Source organism: Microtus oregoni, unplaced genomic scaffold, assembly GCF_018167655.1.
Source record: "Microtus oregoni isolate MIOR12 unplaced genomic scaffold, Mior012 000057F_ref0000458, whole genome shotgun sequence".
NCBI classification, from domain to species: Eukaryota; Metazoa; Chordata; class Mammalia; order Rodentia; family Cricetidae; genus Microtus; species Microtus oregoni.
Window position 1 is genome coordinate 10,803,777 of NW_024543833.1, and position 22,157 is coordinate 10,825,933.

The window sequence follows — 22,157 nt, forward strand, 5'->3', positions numbered from 1 at the left end:
TTATGAGGGCTAGAACCCCAAGGAAAACTCAGGATCTTTTATACCTAGTTCTTTCCCTTTGTTCCTGAACACTTTCCCCAAGTTCCCACAATAAAAAATGTTACTTTGGTAACAGCAAGTCTTCCCGGTGGCCACCACCTAGTGCTCCTCAGGGTTTCCTGAACCTCTGAGGAAACAATCTCTTTCCTTCAGGTCAGATGCACTTCAGGAGGAAAAGAGTCCCAGCTCTCTCTATTTCATGTTCACAGCAACAACTGGGCCACACCCTGTCCACACAATCCATAGACTATCATTCACCAGCCAGAGGCTGGGCACACGCGAGAGTGCAGAGGCAAGTTTCAGGGTAATAGAGTCCCCAGACCATCCCTGCAGGAGGTGCAACGGTGCTGCTGTCACCAAGTCCAGAAATTCCATAAAGCAAGGATTTAGGGTTCAGGGGTCCTATGCCATCAAACCTCTTATAATCTACCGGCTGGTTCTTCCTAAGACTGACCACCAAGATGCATTAATGCATTTCTATTGCACTAGCAACAGTAACAGACCGAAAACAACCCCCATGTATACAAAGACTGGACTCCAATTGCAGAGAGCAAAATCCAGCTCTGACGTTACAGATCAAGGCTCTGCCTGAACTCTGGACAAATGCCCTTCCCCATTTTCCACAAAACTTGTAAACAAGGCACCGAGTTAAGCGCTGGTTCCTTCACCCATGCATGTTGCTTTCCGCGTATGAAAGACTGTTAGTGTACTGCTGGAATCTCCAGCTCCCTCCTGCCCGATCTGAAATCCCCATTCTTCTCTCTCCGAATCCTACCCTCTCAGAGCATCTCCAAGAAAGAAAAGGCGCCAAAAAGTCCACTTCTGCATTCTTGGTGGCTGTGGTGGCTCCTCCCCTGAAATTGCCAGCAGCCCAAGTCCACTCCTTAAGCACTCAGCTTTTGATCACACTTGGGCACAAACCCAGCTTAGGTGGACACATCATCACCCCTTGCCTACAGGCTATATAAGTTCCCTCCTTTGGTTTGGGCATGTGACTTCTCCTCCCTAGATCTCTGAGGCCAGAGAACTCACTCAGTAGTTGCTCTGCTCAAATAAACCTGTTCTTTTCCTTTTTCAGTTTGGCTTGATCTGGCTTGCTGTGTTGGCGAAGAAACCTATTATCGCGATACAGAAAAACTAGTTAGTTAGGGCAATCTGTTTTCTAAAGTTTACTGGCCATCAGCTCCGTGTTCTGGCACAGAAATCACCTGTTTATGCTCGCTAGACCCTACAGGTTTCTCCTCTTACCCTTCGAAGTACTTTCTCATCAGGGTCTAGTCTGACAGCTGCCATGCTTAGCAAACAAGAATGTGCTAAAAAAGCTTAACAAGAGAGAAAGCTGGGGATGGCGGAAGTAAGGTGTGTTTTTAGCACACGGAACAACAGAGGAGACAGGGGTGTCGGGCTTGTGTACAGGATGGGTAGGAGAATGAGGTACCTAGGGACAATGTCATTGTTTCTATCACAACACTGCTGGCACCTGTCACGTGTCCTTTAGAGAGAGGAATGTCATTGGTTCCTGCTTGCATGCTTGTGTTCCAGTATGGAGTCCAGGAGTAATACACCCATCATGCCTGCTTCAAGTATCCACACGCTCGACACCGCCCATCTTAACAGGACCCTGCAGTTCTGCCACACCTGTCCATCACCTTGTCTGTGGTCCTTGATTTTGTGTGTAATACTTCTCCCGTCTACCCTAAGCTCTAGGATCGTATCTCTAGGCACTTCAGGCAGTGTGATCATCCTCCAGGGTTTTGTGTATGAGGCCAGGATGGAGCAGACCAGTGCAAACAGCTCTGCAAACATAGAATGAGAGACTGGCCACTTCTGGCAAAGAAACTGGGTGCCATCTTCAAACTGACTCCACTCATCTGAACCAAACCGCATTCCTATCGGATACTTGGGGCATCTGGTAATGAGCGCAGAGCAGCCCTCACAGAGAAGGGTGTCACAGGTACACAGAGGACAGAAAAGATTGAGGTCTTCACACAGAAGCTTGTATCCCAAAGGGGACTCACCGGTGTAGGAAGACTTATCCTCACACAGAGGGTGTAGAGGGGCCAGGACAAGAGGATCCTGGGGTGTGGACACAGGGCAAAGGAAACAAGAATCCCAAATGAGGCAGAGAGCAGATAGCAAGAGGGCAAGAACAAACGGAGCAGACAACAGTGCTAAAACAATATATTTAGAATATTCTACCTGCGTTCAAAGGGAAGGCTGGAAACTCCCTTTGGAGCTGATGGGTCTCTATCAATTTTCTTAAAGCAAAGTCTTCAACTGGTGACTAACGGATAGCCCTGAAATTTCAAGATTCCGCTTCCTACGTGCTTTCTATTCTTATTCTACACCAATTAATCATCCCGCTTTCCTCTCCCAATGGACACACTGCAGTCTCTCTGTCTCCCCACTCCCTTCCCACATCCCTCCAGTTGAAATAACCCAAGCTCCCTAGGATTACAAAACAAACTTTCAAATATTATTACCAGAAACATTGCCTCTAAATATAGCCTCCACAACGCCGAGAAGGGGCAAATATTTTTGCCAGGTGACCCTATTTACCTCCCTTAATCACTGTTACTTTCTCAGTCAGTTGTGATCGGGACTCACTGCCAGTGTTACCCCAGGCTTGACTGTTCAGGATCCTGCTGACCCACAATCGTCCAAGTACAAGCTGACTGAAGATCACAGAACCACATCAGTTCATTAGAACTCAGAGACTGATGCTATAAACAGCAGGCAATATAAGTACAGTAAAGAGGTATGGTATCTATGGCTGATTCTATATTGCCATGGGCAATCTTAGAATACCTTGTAGTTGTTGATAAAATAGTTAATAATTTTAACTCAACCTACTGATTTTCTTTAACACAGATACACAAACACACACACCCACATACAGAAACACAAACATTTATTGTTTGTTTATGTGTGTCTGTCTGTGCAGACAACCATGAAGGACAGAAGAAGATGTTGGATCCCCTGTAGGCAGTTGTAGGCGTTTGTGAGACCTGCGTCCGGGGACCCACCTCTCTTCTCTGCAAGAGCAGTCCTGCTCTTAAGTGCTGGGCAGTCTCTCCACCCCTCAGTTCAGCCTTGTCTGTTAAGCTGCTCACAGGCCACTGGATATTTGCATCTCATTTACATTCTACACCATCACTGGTAGGACGGGGCTCCTCTTTTTGATGCCTTTTGTTCTTAGCCTCCCTCCCCCTCACTGCACTCTAATTTCAGAGTTGGGAAGCTCGCTTTTTATCTCACAAACCACATGACTTCTCCTTTAGAACTTTACATAGTATATTCTGGATTCATGCGACACCCTCCCCAGCTCCAATGAAGACAAAGACCTTGTTTATAATGTGTGTTCAAGGCTAGGAAGGATATGGACGCTCTATACCTACTTTAAGATGACTGGCCAACGCTCAGAAATACATGCAGTTCTCCTGTGTCACAGCCTGTCACCAGCAGATACAAACGCCCACCCGTTAAAGCAACAAGAACCGCATTTGCCTGTCTAAATGGGTGCCAATTTGGTTGCCATTGTCTGGTAAAATCCCTCCTTGTGGGAATGTCAAGGTGCCCATTAGAATGCAAGCATCATGAAATCAAGAAACGGCTTTTGTCCTTTTGCATTGTACACAGCCGACTTGCTTATATGCAAAGTCAGCCCATAAGCAAACAAATACTATAAACAGACAAATCACCCTTGGCCTGTAAAGTGGAAGGCAGGCAGACAGGGCGGCAAATCCAGCCAGAAAGCCAGCGACGCTCGTGCTTTGCAATAGCTGAACTTTCCTCAGGTGGCTGTGTCCTCACTGTAGACTACAGGAAGGAGCTTTGCTTGAGTCAGGCTGGCAAGATGGACACAAATCTCAGAACTGAGGAACAGCTTTGTATCCTGAATAAGACACATCGTTACATAGTTGTTATTTTTCAAATGTTTAGGGTCTGATTCACTAATCTTCCCAGACAGTCTGGCAAGACTGGGTTTATCTCAGAGATGACGACTAAATGGAGAACTTGCTTTAATTATATAAAAAGTAAAAAGAATTAGCGAAATGTTTTTAATCAGCCATAGTTATTTTAACATTTTCTAATTTGGGTACAGCCAGCATTGCATAAGAAGAAAAGATCATCTGTTTCTTTGTATTAAAAGTTGTCTTTTTAAAAACAAAAGCCACGCTGGTGCACCAAATCCTTGCAATCACCATGCTGAACCTCACGACTACACTCATCTACTTAGATTACCGCCTCTTTCCAATATTGGCCTCCCAAAATTGAGATTCAGAGACTAGAAATACTAAATCCAACAAGACAAGAATTTTTATGATGACAACGATTTCATTACTCGAATCACTTCAACTGCCAAGTCTGTTTATGCATGACTTACGGAGTGATTTACAATTAAGTTTTTCTTTAAGTACATATGGAAGCCCTAAAACATCAGCTATTAACATGTTTGTGCTCACTCATGCACACACAACATGCACCTCAGGGTGGCTGTAAAGGAAAGCCGTAAACTAACAATGCTCACACGTGTGCAAAGGCAATGATGAGGCTATAGTGTTCCTTCAGTGTTCATGTTCCAGGGCACCAGCACGTGAAGATGTCAAAGCCTGCACCTTATACGATACTACAGTATTCACACACAATCTGTGCACATCTTCCATAACTTATTATAATCAATGCCATGTCAGTGATCTGGAAAACAGTCTTTTTGGGTTACTGAGGGGTGGGTGACAAGGAAGAAGGTTCTAGACGTGTTCGGTATAGATGCAGTTTTTTTCACTTGCATTTTTTCAGATTTCCACCGAGCCTCTGATTGCTTGGAGCTGTGATTCTGGAGCCACATACACAGATTCTATGAGGAATGTATACAGTAAAGAAAGCCAGGGCACTTGTCAAACAAGAGGAGGGTGGGACTTCCAGCATGGCGAGAGAGGACAAGCTGTGCTGAATGCATGAAGCAGGAATGGCAGGCAGCACTATCTAGAAAAAACCCTCACAGCAAAGAGGCCAAGCTGTTCCAGGGGAAGTCTGGGTGGCACACAGACAGCCAGGGTGGAGGATGCATCAGGGAAAGTGAGAATCCATATGTGGAGAAGAATCGTGCACTACCCTGGTGACTAACCACTCCTGGTTCCCCTCCTGAAGGCGGCATCAGATCCGGTCTTTCTCAAAACCACTTTTACATAGGAGGGTCCTTAGAACCCACATACTTAGCATACTCCAACTCCACAAGTCTAGGGCAGGGCCTGACACCTACCTGCCTAACAAGCTCTATACTGCTACTGGTACATGGACTGTACTGTTGAACAGTACGTCCCTAGACTGGAATCCTGCCAGGGCAGGCAGAGCGGGGAAGAAGAGAGCAGACAGAATACGCCTGCTGTGGGGGTAGGAGGTGGGAGTGAGATATGGGTGAAGGCAGGGTCAGGAGACACAGGCTAACTGCTGCCCTGACATTTCCTGGATCTCATGAGCATTGTGTGGAGAAGGGCAAGCCCCTTCTAGTTTTCTAAATGTGGGGAGCAGGTACCAGGTTTTATGGGAAGACAGCTGCCTCTTCTGTGGGTACAACAGAGTAGGGCAGAGCTTACTACAGCTCTGGGGAGACCATTTGTCTCCAGGATGACAGTGTTACTAAAGCCCACTAGAATGCCAGGGAACACCCGCTCAAGGCTGCTTATTACAGAACACCAGCCACACCTGGGAATAGCAGGTCTCCTAGAAGCGGGCTGATATGCTTTCACACCATCCGTAAGACAAAAGGGAGCTGCTTTTTAGGTCAAAAGAAAACAGAAATGTTGCATGGATTTTTGACTCTCACTGTTGATAGTAATTTCTTTTTCTTTTTCTGGTTGTTATTGTTTTTGCTTTGTTGTTTTGTTGTTGTTGTTACTATTATGCTTTTTTTTTTTAAGACAGGGTTTCTCTGTGTAGCCCTGGCTGTTCTGGAACTTGTTCTGTAGACAATGCTGGCCTCGAACTCAGGAATTCACCTGTTCTCTGCCTCCCAAGTGTTGGAATTAAAGGCTTGCACTACCACTGCCTGGTGGAGAGTCAGTTCTTTACAAGTCAGCCTTGACTGACAGTGGCAGGCACCTGTGGCCCTCTCAAACCCATGCAAAGCCACCAGCACGGGAAGCAAGTCAGCCCTCACAGGAAGGACATCCTGTAATGGTGGAGCGAATTCTCAAACTTGCTCAGTCTGGGCCAGTTCGACCAGGTCATACCTTCTTTGGGTCTGAAGTTTCCCAATTGCTTCTCTGGGTACAGGCAGACACACAGAAATACTTCCACCATTATCCCATCCCCAAAGCCAGTTTAATCTAGTTAAGGAGTCAAGAGGCATATGCATAAAAAATTAATCGTGAAGCTCTCCTAGAGCGGCGGCGTGACAACACAAGGTGTCAGAAGTGAGCGCACGGTTAACTGAGAAGTGAATTAATTAGCTGGTGAAGCTGCCCGAAGAACTGAACGGAGAGAGAAAAACATGTCAGAGGCAGTTGGAGAAGGGAAGCTAACCTCTCTGAGCCGGTTCCTTCACCTCCAAAGGCAGCATGTCAGACTTAGGAGCGCGAAGATCTCAGCGGTTGTTTCTAGAACTGCACGGTCCCTTTTCGTGTCAGCCTCAGGCTCACACTGAGTGCCACAGACGTGTGCCTGCCTGCACCATCACCTCACGTCAGAGGGAAGCCCAAACCCATCTAGGGACAGGGGCCCACAGCCTGATCCTCTACTTGCTGCTTCTCTCTGTGAAGGCCCCCCTCCCTGCTCCAAACAGCAGATCCAGAAACTGAGAGGGCAGGCCTGTAGTTCAGGGGCTGAGCACTTGGCCGGAAGCTGCAAGGTCCTTATTTTCAACCCAAGTCTGTCTCCCACTACCCCATGAATAAAAACTATCAGGCAACTACTAACTTAATAATTATTAACTATCAAGCTATGTTAAAATAAGGCACTCTACCAATAATTTAAACTTGAAAGATACTTTTTAAAAATACTTTTTACATTTATCTGTTTGTTGGTCAGCTGGGTTTTTTGGGGGGAGGGGGTGTCACGGCAAGCATATGGAGGTCAGAGAACTATTTACTCGTGGGAGCAAGTTCTCTCTTCTATCACATCAGGTTGTGGGTGTGGAACACTAATCTTTAAGCTTGGCAGCAATGAACTTTATCCAAAGTCATTTCCCTGGCCCTGTCAAAGATACTTTATTACACTAAAGCTGTATCAATGACAGCTCTTTTAATTTGTTAACTATGTCCAATTGAAACATATGCGCGCGCACACACACACACACAGATGCACGCGCATACACATCTACATATACACATAGATATACACACAGACATAATACACACACGCACATCACATATACACATAGATATACACACAGACATAATACACAAACACAGAGTGAGTTTTACTCCTTGTGACCAGACCACCCAGACATATTCTTTAAAGTCAAGCTCTTAATCCCAATGTCGCAGACACTCTGGGCTGGGCTGGGCTGGATACATGTGACAGGTGCCTCCTGCACAAATTAAAATTAGAATAGCAAGACGCCCCAACCCACAGGTGCCCGCCCACTTCCCACCATCATCTTCTGTCTCAAATTGTGGCAATCAAAGAAAGTCTCCAGAAGCCACCGCATGTTGGGGAAGGGGACAGAACCGCCACTACCTGAGAAGCCCTTTAAGCAATTAATGCTAAGTAGACATCGCAGAGTCCAGAGTAAAGGAAGTGACTATTTTAATAGACCGGCTGGGAAAATGGGTCAGTGAATAGAGCACTCACCATGCACGCTCAGGCCTAAAGCGTGGATCCACAGAACCGAAGAGAACCTGGGTGAGTATTGCGCAACTATCAACTAGCCCTCCTCCAAGAGGGGAGGTGGGGACAGAAGAGTCCCCAGACACTAGCAGGTCAGCTAGCCCGGAGCACACAGCAATGAACAAGGAGGAAGGGGACAGCGGATACCTGAGGTTGCCCTCTGGCCTCCACGTGTGTTGTCCCACATAAATGTACATGTATACACACACGTGTCCCTCCCCCAAATCAAAATAATTCAAAACTCCTTTCTGAGAACATACAAGCCAGTGTTTATCCATAAAACATTCCCTAAGAGGAGCGAAGATGCGAAGTCAATGTTTTGCCCTCAGTTGTAATGAATTATGATGCTTTCTTATTTTTGTTTGTTTTGAAACAATGTCCCATATAGGCGGCAGACTTGAACTTGTTTTGTAGCTAAGAATGACCTTGAACTCCTAATATTCCTGCTTCTACCCCACAATAGGGGGACTCTAGGCATGTGTCACTATACCCAGCTGAATTGGTACTTTTTTTTTAAAAAAAAAAAGCATGTAACATACATTTTATAATTCCCTAGTAAGAAAGAATTCAGTTAAAAATCATATTTAAATCCTAACCATCCCATGATTCTAGAATAAACATCAGAGTCCCAGTCAGCAACCAATCCAGCCTGTGTTAGGCAGAGCTTGACCTGGGAAAGAGACCAAAACGGCTCATGACTGACCCACCCACACCCTGCCTCAGAGGACCACACAGCCCAAGGATCATTTTGCCACCCACAATTAATGCTGGCCCCATTCTCTAAACCACAATTACAGGTAGGGAAAAGGGAACGATGCCCTTGGACAGGATGCATAAAATAAAGGCCTTATGTAAATGCCCTCAGCTTTGACATCTGCCGTTCTGCTATGCTAGAGAGAAGAGGTTGGAGAACAGTATTTCCACCAGGAACTGTGATGACCACGCTCCTGAGACAAACCTGAGAGACTGCAGGTCGGGGTCTTCTGCTTAAAACAAAACAAAAAACAAACAAAAAATACAAAAAAAAAAAACCCTACCTTTAAAGGAAATCTTTCAAAAATCACAAAGGGGAAGTCTTTTCTTGTTACTAGAAAAGCTATTTTTCACCTTATTTTAGGCATGGCTGTGAACACACAGTATCGCTAGTGCTGTTAGCAGGAAACACTGCTGTGTCTTCTCCCTCACCGGACAAATTCAAAGGCCATCAAGACCGCTCTGCCTTTTACTGAGACTCAGAGATGAGCAGGAGCAGATGGCAGCCAAGGTGTCTGAAGGAGGCCTGGGCAGTCACCACATGCAAATGGGAGACACATCACCCAACACCATCATTATCTACATTATCTACGGCCACCCTGCCACCTCCTAGGTACCTGGGGACCTCAGCCCCCAACCCCCCCTAGAGCTACCTGAGAGTCCCCTGGCGGGCAGCTTGCAGCTGCTGTCTTCTCTAGCACCTCATCTGCTCCCCTCAGAAAAGAGCACAGAAAACTAGACCTGTCCAGTTCCCCCCAGGTGGGCATGTGGCGGGCAGGGAAGAAGTTCCCGGAGGAGGGCATGCAATTCCACTTGAGCAGTCCCAACCAGACAAGAGCCATTTACACTGGAGATCATTAACCAGGTGCTCCGGCCTCTTGGCAAGAAGTGAGAGTTTGCGAGTTGAAAGAATGTTAACAAACACACAGTTTGAGTCACCACAGGAAAAGAACACATCAGTGTCCAGGCAGGAGCAGAAACAAACCAGAGGTCACCCTGGGCTGGGGGAAGAGGGGACACTGCTTTCTTCTGGAGCTGCCGGGGCCTATTTGCTCTTCCCGCTCCCTTATGGAGGATAAGCATCACCACACCTGCAAAGCAGCCTCAGGGCAGGCATTACACACACACACACACACACACACACACACACACACACACACGTGTAAGGCGTGCGAGGATCTCCTCACCAATTTCCACATCTCAATTTCAGATGTCCTTTTTGGGGTTGCTCTGGCTCTGCAATCTCATGTTACCCACACAAAGAAGGGCGAGTCTCTATAGTTATCAAACCACGCTTCTTGCCCCACATCTAAAGTCCTGGTACCCCACGATTTGCAAGGAAAACAGAAGTCGCCACGAAGCAGGCAGGGTCAGGGGTCCGGTTTCATGGTTTGGAAGATCCCTGACAAATGTTTTGTTTTCTGACGTGTTTCGAGCTCTTCCCACAAGGCTAACTTCTTCCTTCTTCCTCACCCATGAAACCACACAGAACACACGTGTTCATGCTGGCCTGTGTGTGGCCTGTGTGCTCCTTATTGTTTATGCATCTCCCAAATGCATCCTTGCCCTGGTCTTCCAATCAGTATTACATTATCCCATTTTTCCTCAGATTACATATTCGCCATATAATACTTTTTGTGACTAAAGCTGTGTGTGTGTTTGTGTGTGTGTGTGTGTGTGTGTGTGTGTGTGTGTGAGAGAGAGAGAGAGAGAGAGAGAGAGAGAGAGAGAGAATGAACCCCACACTGTTCCTGACATTACAAGTAAGCTCATGGAAAGACAGTTTAATCTAGGAAACTTTTTTTTCTCTACATGGCATTTACATAAGTCCTCTTTAACTCAGAAGAAGGAAAATATAAAATGTCCATTGCACTTTCTCTTAAAGGGGATAACAGTTTCTATTCTGGAGCCTGAGAAATAGGAGCAAAGGCAGTGAGGAAGGATGGCGTCATCACGCACCCCACTGCCCAGTTTGAGAGCTTCCTGACAGGATGCCTATATCCATATAAGAGCAAAACGCTAAAAATCTGTGAACCCCTCTTGAAAGCTAAAGCTAGGAGCTACATCATTTGTCCTCTAGCATTTCCTGTAAAGGTCTAAAACAAGTCATGGCCTAAGAAGTCAATCTCCAGGACCAAGAGGGTCACCTGTGCCATGGTAACCCAGAGGAACGAACTGGCTCTGCTTTAAACTGAAACCAAGACATAATGAAAAGATCTGTCCTTACTTCAACCTGGAACGTTGTACCAAATTTCTGAACTCTGTGTGATAGATCCTTTCCCCGTGCCTATTTCTGACATTTCAGGAAAGCAGCAATGGCAAATGCAGTCATTTATCCATGGGGAGAGCACCGGAGAATCATCTACATAATCTCATTTTCAGTGCCATGCACTGGAGAGAAGCTTCAGGCAAAATGACAGAGGTTAAGCACACAAGGAACGATTTTTTTTTTTTACAGTATACTTTCTGATACAGGTATCAAGTCATGCTAAAAATATCCAACGAGCACTTAGAAAGAGAGAAAGAAGGAGTAAGTTCAAAGACTCCTCTAAATTCTAGCACAGGGAGGTTAAAGCTCACGGATCCACAACAGGAGAGCATCCTGCACAGACCACGAAGGGGACAGAGCCCTTGCCACACTTACCAGATTCTAGGCAGGAAAACCTCCGTCAAAGGGGAGAGGAAGAGCAAGGCTGGTCTAGATGCAGATGGTTGGTCTGTTTCCCCTAACAACAGCAAGAATGGAAGAGGAATCCTGATCTCTCCAGCTCCCCACAGGCAATCAACAGCCTGGAGCGGGCGGAGCAAGGTGCTGGGCGGGGGAGGGCTCTGCAGCTACTGCCCAGGTAGGGCTGCACGTAGCTTTTTCAGCAGGCAGGGCTCCCTGAAGCTGGGCTGAGCTAGCTGTGCTGAAAGCTGTCTGGGCTGGAAGCTGCGGCTGATGCCTGCCTGTCTCCAACCAGGAGTGAATTCAAATGTGGGGAATACGGAAACAGCTCATCTCAGGAGCCGCCCAGCCAATGACTACAGGCGGAACTTGGTGGATTCCAGTGACAGAGAGAACAACTCAAGCCCTTTCTATAATGCTGCCCTGCAGCCAAACTGCACCTTGAAAGTTGAGAGCCAAGTTTCAAGAAGTGGGCAGTCTGCCCCCAGGAGACCTGGAACCTCAGAGTCTCTGAGCCATTTGGAATGCTTCTTTGACAATGAATGACTCAGTGGCTAAGGGTTCAGGGCAGTGTCAGGAAGAATACATAAGGGAACAAGGATACCCTTCCAGAGAGTTTCCTAAATGTCCACACCATTAGGAAGAATCATAAGGGAACAAGAACACCCCTACAGACATTCTCATCATCCCCCTATAGGTGAAACAAGCCTCCATTCTTCTCAGCTAAAACTAGCTGCCTTCTGAGCTTAAGGGACACGGAGCACCTTTCTGAACCACTCTGATCCTTGGCAAAAGAAGCCCTGAGCCCTTTTTCCTTCCTGCAGTGAGAATCAGTGAGATGCTGGCTTTCTTGAGAACATCACTCTGCCATCACATCTGACCGCTCTACATTCCCCCACCCTTCAGCACTGAGCTGCTGTCTTCAATCAGCCCTGGCTACTTCCTTCCCTTTCCCTCAGCGCGGAGACTGCAGGTGCAAGGCGCTGGCTCCATCCCCAGCACTGCTAACTAAACAAATCTATAGCCCGGCACACGTTTATTAACACAAGATGTTTCTCTTCTCACCTACAGGTCGGGGACAGCACATTTAAATTCAGTTTTGAATCCATTGGTCAAAGAGAGAGTGCCCATGACCCCTCAGACTCAACCCTGCCTGGATGCCAAGAAACCGTCCAGGGTGGGGCAGGGGGCTCTGCCCAAGGCTCAGTGTAAATTCCCACTTCAAAGCCAGGAACACGATCTGCTTTAAGGGGCAAGAATGCAGAGAGGGGAGCTGACAGCAGAGCCAGAGGGCTGTCCCTTTAAGAGGCAGTTGATGGTACCACTCTTTAAGGATGAGAACGAGGCCCTTAAGAGGATGCTTGGTCCCACCCGGGCCGAGAGACTGCCATCCCCATCTGCTGGTGGCCCTGGCACACTGCAATCACGAACCTCACTCCATCCTCAGTCTACACCGGAGAGGCAGTCATGGAATTCCTGCTTTGTCACAAACACTCTCTGACAGCCAGTTTGGCAGCACAAGGACAACCTTTGTTCTTTCCCATCAGATTTTATTTCCAATCTTTCCCCCCCACATTTAAAAAAAATTCTTTTTTTTATAACATCTAACATCTGGGAATGTGGTTATAAAACTAAAATTCTCAGGGCACACGGAGAAGAAAGAAGTGAGGGTCAGTGTGCCCCACACATAGAACAGAAAGAGCCAGCCATAACACTGCTGAAAGAAAAAAATGCACCTCCAAGACACTGAAGAAGGCAGCTGAAGATTCTGAAAATATCACAGGAGGGAGCACCTTGGGACCGTACCCCAACACACACACACACACACACACTCTCTCTCTCTCTCTCTCTCTCTCTCTCTCTCTCTCTCTCTCTGTGTGTGTGTGTGTGTATGTGTAAGACAGTGATTCTTACCCTTCTTAATGCTGCGATTCTTTAATATACTTCCTACTTCATAACAGTAATTTTGCTACTGTTGTGAACTGCAATGTAAATACCTGACAGACGACCCCATTTGGGGTCTCGACCCACAGGTTGAGAAGCACTGGTGTGAGAGGTTCAGGGGTTCCTGTAAGTTATTCTGTACAACTGCAGAACATTTAAAGCCATGTTCCTAACCAGTCTCCCAAGCGTCTATTCATCTACCTGGGCTCGTCTACGATCAGCAAGCTATAAACTACGAATACCAATCTTAGGAGGGAGATTACCAGAAGTTAGGACTGCGGAGAAAGATGAGCTTAGAAAATTCATATTTAAGAGATGGCCCTGAGCTATGTCTCTTAAACAACACTGTGATTTATAAGAGAGCAAGGGGGGAGGACACGATAAAGGAAGGAGCCCTAAACAGCTGCCAGAAGGCCTGGGAGACTGGCAGCTGTGCAGGCATGATGTGTACACGGAGCAGCCCGTGTCTGGAGTGTAACGGAAGAGGGATGTGCTCAGGGAGGAAGACAGGAACTGTCACAGCGTCACACAGTGTAAAAGGTCCTGTTTGTAGCCATATCACCCCAGTGTGTTGTTTGTCTATTACTGCAACAACAGCGCTGGGAATCTCATTTATAATAAGCATAATTTGATACTACAATAGTCGAGAGGTAAAGTTCAGTAGCTCTGACTACCAATCGGAGTATATGTGTCAAGTATCCCCTAGAAACAGCTCATTTGTAGAACGGCTTTGATCAGGAAGCCCGGGTCAGTAGTGGTCTCCATCACTGCAGGAAAATGCTTCTCTGATGGGGGGGGGGGGGCTACCCCTGTTAAGGGCAGGTATTAATATAGTTAAATTCTTTCCCAAATCTACGTGCTCCCGTAGGTCCCATGCCCTCACCGGCTGGCTAGGTTTACAGTACCAGGCATGAACTCCCTCCTATTGAGTGAGCCTTACATCCAATTAGGCAGCTGTTGGCTAGCCCCAGGATATACGCGCTACTATTGCACTTTGGGATATTGTGCCATTCTGGCTACCGTTGTGGCTCAGCGGGGTCACAGCTGGGCAGGATTACGGGTTATTTTCTTCCCTAGCATCCTGCATCTTGCACAGCACCTTCCAGTACGATGAACGCTGACCCTCAGAGAGGAGGCCATTGGGTCTGATCCAGTTCAATTCCTCTAAATCACTATATTTATCTGTGTCTATGTATATGTTTGTGTAATAATAATAATCAGAGGAAATGAAGCCCCGAGCTTAAGAGGAGGCATGAAAGACACAAGAGGAGTGGGAGCGAAGATGAGGCTGATGTAAATACAGAACACACACAGACAAATTCTAAAAGGGAAAGATTTAAAAAAGGATCAATGAAGAAGAAAAAAGAAATACAGTTCAGCTGGATGAGGTGGTGCACACCCATACTCTTAGTTAAGAGGATGAGTAATCAGTGTTGATAGCTTGAGGCAGGTGGGCTGGGCTACACAAGTTACCACTGAAAGAATGAAAACCCCGGATACCGGCCCCTCTCCCATGTCTATATTCTCATAGCTTTGCTTTCGTAGGGATCTCTATGTTTTCAAAAGCTTGCAACCCACCACAAGTTTACCTTCAAGGCCAGACCCTATCTCAAAGAACAAAACAAAAAAAAAACAAAACAAACACGTTTTAATCCATAAAAAAAAAAAAGGGAGCAGGAGAGGCAGGGGATCATTAGGGTTAGTTCTCAGAACTCCTGTTTTCTAGCTTATCAGGTTGATGCTTTATGGTAGCCATTTGACAGGCTAGCACTCACTCCAGGGGTGTCTGCTGGATGGCCTTGACTCGTTTTTCCGTCTCCATGGTGCTGTTGCTTTCTACCTAACCAAGCTGAGGCATCATTGCTTTCTGTTCCATTAGCTGGTGGTGATGGAGCCCAGGAGGACCTGCCTCTCTCTTCTGGCCGAGTTTAGCAGCTCCGCCCCTATTCATGCTGACTGACACTTTGTGAAGAACTGAAGATGAAGAACATAGATTCAGCTCTTTGTCCAGTTGCATTCAGCTTGGCCCAGGAACATAGATCCTAGATATCCACGTGTCTTTGCTGTCATCTTTTCAAGGAATTTTCTATGTACCGACTCGGAGGCATGTCCAATATTTTGACATCAGAACACAACATTGTCATCTATAGAGTAAAATACTCCAGATCCTCTACCGAATGCATTCTAGAGAACCATGCCTAGAGCCGTTCCCCACCCCAATCTTACGATGTTTTGGGTCAGTTAATGATTTTGTCTTAGGCTGCATCCATAGTCGCCCAGGGCACACGGCAGTATATCCTTTCTGTTGGCTTCATTGCTGGTTGTTTTGGTGAGTGTTGCCATGCTTTGGCCTAACGTTGCAGCCTGGGTCAACAGATTATTTGTGATCCTGAACAATGGGTTTCAGTATTCCTCTATGTTATGGTGACATCACTCTTTCAGTTCCAGGACTCAGGAGCCCAGGCTTGAAAAGCTAACTCAAATCAAACGCTATCCCAGCCCAGCAACCACTGGCGGGCTCCTTCCATTTGTTTATGAGCCGCTCCACTGCTGGGAATCTCCCAGATGAATCCTTGTCAGAGCTTGCTTCTCTCTGCCCGCTCTCAGGGGACTCTCTGAGGTCTCAACAACTGTCATGATCTATGCTATAACATCACTGAACATTCTGAACACATCCAGTTCGAGCTTTGTGACTGGGCCATCAGGCACACATTTCACAAATAAAGTTTGGAGCCGCTATGCAAAACAGCACTAAAGTTGTTCTCGGTAATTTACTAATTATACTGGAGTCAGCTTTCAGACAGTCTAGTCCAGGGAACTTAGCCATGAAATCCCAATAAACACAGTTTCTGAATTCTGAAATCGCAGCCACCGAGGCCAGAGCCCTGGAGCTCAGAGTTTGAACACAATTCTGAACACATTCATTACTTTGTTCCCTGTGATAAGAAGTAGGCTTCGAATGTAGAAGCAAAGATGAGTGTCAAAGTCATTACCGCCTCTTTTGTAGAAGCCCAAAGGCAGGGGATGGGCAAAGACACTATCAATTCATTCAGAGGTCCGTTGGAGTCATCAGCTTTATGTTCCAAATTGCTCTTGAACACAGAGTATGAGATCTCAATTGTGAAGTGCAAAACCTCCTATGCATAGAATCAGAGGTTCTCACCCAAATGGATAACTTCATTTCCTAAAACTAAAACAACCCTTTCTGATTCCAATGAAAGCAATGCAGATTTGTTTCTTGGCTCTTTGGTTGGATCCAGTACAGTGCTACAAACTCTTCACAAGAAAACTGTCATACATATAGACACTTGACTATTTGAATGAAAGGGGCTGGGAAAAGGGCTCCGTGGTTAACTGTTTATACTGCTCTTGCAAAGGACCTGAGTTTGGTTTCCACACCCATATTAGGAGGTGTGGTCCAACATCCTCTTCTGGCCTCAACAACCTCACGCAAGTATACACACCCACACATACACATACACTTCCACATATTTAAAGGTAAATCTCTCTATCTCTCTTTCTCTCTCTGTGTGTTTGTGAAAGCTAAATACCTAGAAGCCCCTTATTCTCTGTCATCAGTGTGTAGACACTCAGATCTACATTTCTGTACCATGTTTTTCCTACTCACTTGCAGTTGGCTTCTGACTCTATGCTACACAATGATTCCAAATCATTAAACAGTTCTTAACACCACTTAAAATAATCCACTGTTAGTTGATTGAGAATTTTGTGCAATGAGTTCCCAATCATATTCACTTTTTCTCCTCCAACTCAGCTCCCTATCCCTTTCCCACCCAACTTTGTGTCTTTTGCTTTATCCTCCCTTCTAGGGCAATTTGTGCTACCCAAATATGCTTGGAATTGTGGCCATATCTGGAATATGGTCATTTATTGGGGCTACACTTTCAGAGAACACGGACTCTCCTTTCAGCACCTAACAGCAGCCAATAGCTCCTCAGCTAGGAGTGAGCTTCATACCCAGCTCCCCGCTGCATGCTGGGATTTGGTCTGGCTTGTGCTTGTGCATGTGTCTCGTACATGGTGTCATAGCCACCATAAGTTCCTATGTGTGGCTGCCCCACGATGCTCAAAAGCTAATGTTTTCTTGTAGTCGTTCAGCCCTTGTAATTCTTACACTCTTTCTGTCCCCTTTTCTGCAGTGACCCCTGAGTCTTTGAAGGTAGGTGTAAAGTATATATGTTCCCTTGGACTAAATAATGTCATTTTAGTATCTTTATCCTCGTCTATAGTTTTTTTCATAATTAGATACCCTTGGATCTTCTGATGGCCTCCATAAGCCATGATTTAAGTGACTGTTCTCTACTGTATTGAGGGGCTGGAGTCTTTAGGAAGTTGGGGTCCACATGGCACAAGCAGCTCACTAGAGATGGATGTCTGAAGCTCATATTCCAGCCCTCGTTCTGGCCAGCTCGCTTTCTTGTCAGTATTTTGCTTCGTACCCTTTCCACTGTTTTCTAGTCGTGAACGCTGGCTGAGTATCAGTTAGGTCCACGCACAGGATGAAGGAGTGATGTGGATGGACTCCAGACTTACTCAGAAAATTTCAGGCTGGGAACCCAATTCTAAACATGAAATTCACTTATGTTTCGCACACACCTCGTGCACACAGCCTGCAGAACATTTCACACAACTATCTTCAGTGGGCCTGTGTTTTGACTACTGCCTGTTACATGATTAGCTAGATAACTTTATGCCTGTGGCATTATATCAGCACCTCAGATTTGGCACATGGAACATTTCATATGTTTAAGATTAGGGAGGAATGCTCAAACTGAATCTCCTCACTGACCCCACAAAGCCACCATTCAAAAAAATGTTTTGCCCAAAAGAATAATTAGCTTAGTTTTATTAAAGTGAATTTGAGAGGATTCTATAAAATATTTCACCAACTTAAGTTTAATTGAAACTGTTATAATTTTATTCAATGAAAGAATAAAAGAGACTTGATTTTGTTGTAGTTGTTGTTGTTGTTGTTGTTTACCCAATATGAAGGATATAAAGGCTGAAGAAAGGATACGTGGGAAATGGACCAAAGATGAATTAGTTCAGGTCACTGTGGCTGGGATGAAACACAACGACCAAAAGCAACTTAGGAAGGAAAGAGTTATTTGACTTACTCTCCTGCATCCACAGTCTATCATAGACGGAAGTCAGGACAGGAACTCAAGCTGGGTGAGAGCCTAGAGACAGGTGTTGATGCAGCGGTCACAGAAGGGTGCTGCTTTCTGGCTTGCTCCTCGTGGTCTGTCTGCTTAGCCTGCTTTGTATGGAACCCAGGACCACCAGCCCAGGCTGGGCCCGTCAATCAGTAATTACGAGAATGCTTTTCAGGCTTGCCTACAGCCCAATCTTATGGGTCCATTTCCCTACCCGGGGCTCCCTCTTTTCAGATGACGCTAGCCTGTGTCAAGCTGACTTATGATTAGCCAGCAGAGGAGACATGTACGGTACGTGGTGTTTCTGATGGTGACTGAATCAGAGGTGCCTTTCACTCTTGCGCTTATTACTTCCTTTAAAGTCACAGGACTGTGGTTAGTTACAACCTAGGGGTGCATATAAAAGAAAGAGCCATGCTGCTGACCAAAGAAAGAACTCCAGCCTGACCAGGAAATAGTCAAGGCTCCATGTCAACACCTCAATCCTGTTTTATGGAGTTTGTTATTGAACTTGATAGCGTCAACTTGATAGCTCTTTATGCTACTAACCCTCAAATGTGTTCTCATCTCGGACAGCCACTTGGAGAGGCAAGAGTTCAAAGAGTCTAGAGAATTAGTTAAATGCAAGTTAAAATCAAGTCTTAAGTCAGACCAAAATATAATTTGGCTCACTTAACTGTGGCACCGTTTGGAAGAGATTTTCTACCCCTCTTGTATTGTTTCCACTTCTATGGTGTAAAGGTTATTACCTGTGGTTTGGAGTTTGGTCAGAATGAGGGAAGAAAAGGCTCCAGTGCATTCCAGGGCTGTAGAGTTCAAGGTGTGAGCTAGCCAGACAGTGCTGAACTTTAAAGACAAAAGAGCCTGCTGTCTTTCAAACAGCAGGCTTAGAGCAGAGAGAGAAAGGCAGCAAAAAAAATCTGATGTGGGCTTTATGGAGTCTAAAAATAGGCATCTGCTGCAGAGTGGCTGCTTTGGGGAATGATTTTCAAGATTCCCAGGAGGTGTCAGCTGCTTACTGTATATCAGAGAAGGATAAAGGCTTCCTGGGTTGTCTGGGAGGACTGGAAACGCAGAGAGGGAGCCCTGGGAAAGTGAAAGAAGCAAGAAGCACCTTTTGTTCCCAGTCCTCCCGCTGGACAAAGGGCACTGCGGGAGAAGGTCAAGGCTCAGCTCTGATTTGAGAAAGCAGTATGAATAGGAGTCAGAAAGTTACCTTGCGCTTGTGCCCCAATGTAGCAGACTGGTAGAAGAAGTACCAGGCATGCAAGGGACTTCGGTAGAAAGACCTGCATTCGTCCACTTGCATTCAGCACCCCTGGGGAATAATACCCGAGGCTGACTTCAGTCCTTCACAAGCAAGGGCACACATGTGTATGTTCCCTACACACACGGGAACACACACACACTGCCCCTTCACACACACAATACCTTAAGGTTGGTAGATATGAGCTTTAGAGTTTGCCCTGTGGAAAAGGAATTGGCTCTTATGAAAACTGGTTCCAGCAGCTTGATGGGGCAAGTGAGCCTAATTCAAGACATCCTTGTTGCAGCCCTTGGTCACCGCTGTCTTGTCTCAATGAAGACGTTCCTCACTTTGAGAACATGTGTCCCTGGGCAGTCACACATTTGCACTGTCCTCCTACCGATAGAGACCGGCCAGGCTGTCCACCCCTACTGCTAACCACCATGTGAACACATACTCAGTGTTCCCTCTCTGGGAGACAAGGAGGCCATGGCAAGAGAAGGGTCAGAGGGGCTTGCAAATCTTACCTATTTGTACCCTAAGCTCAACACTTCATGAAAAATTTTCTTTTTCTAGACTGCTTCTTCTGGCCTGGCATGTATCTAACAGGCTCTGGGGTGAGTGGCAACGTCACCAGCGTGTCCTGACTCCACTTCACATTCAGAAGCACCCTAGCAGGCTGCTGGTGGGAAGACGGCTGAATGGTCTCTGAACTATAAGATACTACTATTTTGGAGTGCAGCGATTTCTGATGGGACAGTGGCAGCAAGGCCAGAGATCCCACCAGGACCCCTCCTCAGTCCCCTAACAATATCCCTAACCAATTTCACCTCATTTGGATAATTGTTTCTTTCGTAACTATTTTTTCCATAACTCCTTTGACTCCAAAAGTTAAAATGAATAATATAGTCTATAAAGATAGAAGATCTATGCTAAATAACCAAAAATGATTCAAAACAGTGTATCTCTCTGAAAATTTTAAGTTTTCCCTTTTGCAAAGCTATCGTGAGTCAAGTTAAAGCCAGACTAAACCAAGAGTGCAAAAGTGATCTGAAAAGATTCCCACAGGTATAGGAAAGAGTAAAATGTAGAAGCAGCCACGGGAGTATAGGACAGGGCTCAAAAGGGAACGTCTAATCAGGCATGCACGATCCCCAGAAAGCACCATCCCAAGTGCAAAGCTGAGCTCAGAACAGGAGATAGTGTTTCCACCCAGCCAGAAGCACAATGAAGGATTATTAACTCCTAGCTAAAAACAAGTGCTGTAGATACCAATTTAAACGCCACCTCCAGGCAACCACTGGCACTCAGGCAACCTCTACTTGGAGCATCTAACCTATGTGGAGACAGGTTCCACTGGGCAACCCAGGCTGTCAGTAGGAAGTTAATCCAGGGGAAGAGATGAAGTTGGCACTGTCCAAGCAACCTCTACGTGGAGCACCTAACCTATGCGGAGACACCGGGCAACCCAGGTTGTCAGTAGAAAGTTGGTCTAGGGCAGTTTCAAGGGCGTTTCCCTTGCAGTCAGCTAATGACACGGACCTTGCCTAATGTCTCATTCCTACCCACAGTGCACAGAGCATGCTATGGGTTCAATAATGTCTTTTTATTTCTAAGGCACAAATGGCAAGGGTTCAACTGCAGTGACCGTGACGGCCATGTAAGCCATTCCTTCCACCACAAGTACACTCTGTTGCTGAGTGCCTGGGGTCTCAGTATGACAACTGCCCTTCAATATGGCGGCCACTGAAGAGTCACAAATGCTATGCGGCCACAGAAAATGCTTACGACAGAAACATGTGTATAGTGACCTCGAAGCAGCTCGAAACGGGAGTGAAAATCAGCAAGAGCATGGTAGCTCCCACCTTTAATCCCAGGATTTGGGAGCCTGAGGTAGGAAGACTGCTGAGAAGAAGTCTGCATAACTCCAGTATGGTTAGTTCTAGGCCAGCCTTAGCTATGGAGCAAGACCGTGACTCAAACCAAAACCTCATCAAAACACACATTAAAAAATAAATTAAGTATCATGATCCTCCATCCATTTCTACCAAATACACACGGAGAAAGGTTCAAGAGGCTACCTGTGTCATTGTCATGGTCCACTTTATTCTTCCTTAAAATAACACTGGAGGCTGGTTCGTTTATGAAGACAGAAATTTATTCCCCACAGTTTTGGAGGCTACCAGACCCGAGACAGAGCAACAGTAGCCTGGGTTTGCACAGGGCTGCAACCTCCTGGGCGAAGAGCTCTGTCAACACAGGAGAGAAAGCTCCCTTCCAGAAAGCTTTACATGAGGCCTCTCATCCCACTCCTTCAAGGAGTTCCCTGGTCTAATCACCTTTCACTACCCAAGTCTCTGGATCCTGTAATGTTAGCAATATTTGGACTTCAGAGGGAAAACATCAAACTACAGAAATGCTCAAGGGTAGCCTCTGTGAGACTGAGGGAAGGGGCTAAGAAAGCCTCTTCTTTCCTGCCCCACATATTTCTACTGAGATT

General features: G+C 46.1%; 1 protein-coding gene across 5 annotated transcripts in view; it reads right to left on the reverse strand.

The window, feature by feature from the left end:
* Nedd4l (NEDD4 like E3 ubiquitin protein ligase) overlaps window positions 1-22,157 on the reverse strand; it is a 320,155-nt gene that overhangs the window by 176,305 nt on the left and 121,693 nt on the right. Inside the window, exon 1 of one of the 5 annotated variants that reach the window (XM_041639331.1) lies at window positions 11,267-11,571. The exons of the other annotated variants lie outside the window; for them this stretch is intronic. The gene's annotated coding sequence lies outside the window, so the exon portion shown is untranslated. Of the gene's footprint in view, window positions 1-11,266; window positions 11,572-22,157 lie in introns of those variants that run through there. 5 annotated transcript variants of the gene reach the window in all.